Source organism: Cebus imitator, unplaced genomic scaffold (assembly GCF_001604975.1).
Source record: "Cebus imitator isolate Cc_AM_T3 unplaced genomic scaffold, Cebus_imitator-1.0 Scaffold417, whole genome shotgun sequence".
Lineage (NCBI taxonomy): Eukaryota > Metazoa > Chordata > Mammalia > Primates > Cebidae > Cebus > Cebus imitator.
This window is the reverse complement of record NW_016107732.1, coordinates 1,627,277-1,629,436: the sequence shown is the minus strand read 5'-3', so window position 1 is coordinate 1,629,436 and position 2,160 is coordinate 1,627,277. Positions and strand designations below refer to the sequence as shown.

The following is a 2,160-nucleotide window of genomic DNA, read 5'->3' as shown; positions in this document are numbered from 1 at the left end:
GTGAAGAAGCAGCCCACAGAGTGGGAGAAAATATTTGCAAATCATATATCTGATAAGGAACCTGTATCTAGAACAACTCCACAGTAAAAGATGAATAATACAATTTAAAAATGAGCAGAGGCTTTGACCAGACATTTCTCCAAGGAAGATATACAAATAGCCAATAAAAACATGAAAAGATGCTGAACATCATTAGCTACCAGGGAACTGCAAATCAAAACCACAATGAGATAGCACTTCACACCTGCTGCAATGCCTATAATCAGACAGATAATGTGTGTAGACAAGGGTATGGAGAAACCATAATCCTCATATGCTGCTGCTGGGAATGTAAGATGGGATAGCCACTGTGGGAAATACAGTCTGGCAGTTCCTCAAAAGATTAAACAGAGTTACCCCATGACCTAGCAATTCTACTTCTACATATATGCCCAAAAGAAATGAGAACATGTCCTCACAAAAAGCTATACACGAATGCTGATAACAGCATTACTCCTAACAGCAAAAAAGCAGGAACAATTCAAATGTCCATCACCTGATGCATAAAGAAAATACTATATATACATACAATGGAACACTATTCAACATGAATAGAAATGAAGTACTGATTAATGCTACAATGTGGATGGACCTTGAAAACATGATGCTAAGTAAAAGAAGACAGACATGGCTAGGTGCAGTGGCTCATGCCTGTAATCCCAGCACTTTGGGAGGCCTAGGCATGCGGATCACCTGAGGTCAGGAGTTTGAGACCAGCCTGATCAACATGGTGAAACCCTGTCTCTACTAAAAATACAAAAATTAGCCAGGTGTGGTGGCAGGCACCTGCAATCCCAGCTACCCAGGAGGCTGAGGCAGAAGAATTGCTGGAACTCAGAAGGCAGAGGCTGCAGTGAGCTGGGATCACGCCACTGCACTCCAGTCTGGGGGACAGGGCAAGACACTCTGTCAAAAAAAAAAAAAAAAAGGTATCCTGAGAGTGACAGTGTAATTTATATATATAAAAAAAAAAAAGCCAGACACAAAAGACTACATATTGTCAGATTTCACTGATATGTGTCCAGAATATGCAAATCCATAAAAGTAGAATGCATAACAGGGTTTGCCAGAGGCTGATGGAGGATGAAAATAGGGAGTGGTTGCTAATGGGCACAGAGATTTAGGATAAAAATGCTCTGGAATTAAATAGCAGTGATGATTGTACAACCTTCTGAGTATACTAAAAACAACCAAATTGAACACTTTATTATTTTTTTTGAGACAAAGTCTTACTTTGTCACCCAGGCTAGAGTGCAAAGGCACCATCTCAGGTCACTGCAATATCCACCACCCGGGTTCAAGTGATTCTTCTGCCTTATCCTCCTGAGTAGCTGGAATTACAGGTACCCGCCACCATGCCCAGCTAATTTTTGTATTTTAATTTAATAAATAATTTTTTGAGATGGAGTTTCACTCTTATCGGCCAAGCTGGAGTGCAATGGCGCCATCTCGGTTCACTGCAACCTCTGCCTCCTGGGTTCAAGTGATTCTCCTGCCTCAGTCTCCTAAGCAGCTGGAATTACTGGCACCCACCACCACGCCCAGCTTATTTTTTATATTTAATAGAGACAGGGTTTCGCCATGTTAGCCAGGCTGGTCTTAAATTCCTGACCTCAGGTGATTCGCCTGCCTTGGTATCCCAAAATGCTGGGATTACAGGTGTGAGACATAGCATCTGGCCTAATTTTTGTATTTTTAGTAGAGATGGGGTTTTACCATGTTGGCCAGGCTGGTCTCGAACTCCTGGCCTTAAGTGATCTGCCTGCCTTGGCCTTCCAAAGTGCTGGGATCACAGATGTGAGCCACCATGCCGGCCTGAACACTTTGAAATGGTGGGTTTTATGATATGTGAATCATATCTCAATAAACTTTTAAAAAATGTCAGCTGGGCGCGGGGGCTTATGCCTGTAATCCCAGCACTTTGGGAGGCCGAGGCAGGCAGATCACAAGGTCAAGAAATTTAGACCATCCTGGCCAACATGATGAAACCCTCTCTCTACTAAAAATACAAAAAAATTAGCTGGGGCCGGGCGCGGTGGCTCAAGCCTGTAATCCCAGCACTTTGGGAGGCTGAGGCGGGTGGATCACGAGGTCAAGAGATTGAGACCATCCTGGTCAACA

General features: G+C 43.3%; 1 protein-coding gene across 6 annotated transcripts in view; it reads right to left on the bottom strand.

The window, feature by feature from the left end:
- The window catches only part of ZSCAN22 (zinc finger and SCAN domain containing 22), a 31,099-nt gene that overhangs the window by 5,490 nt on the left and 23,449 nt on the right, over positions 1 to 2,160 (bottom strand). The gene's annotated exons all lie outside the window — the stretch shown is intronic.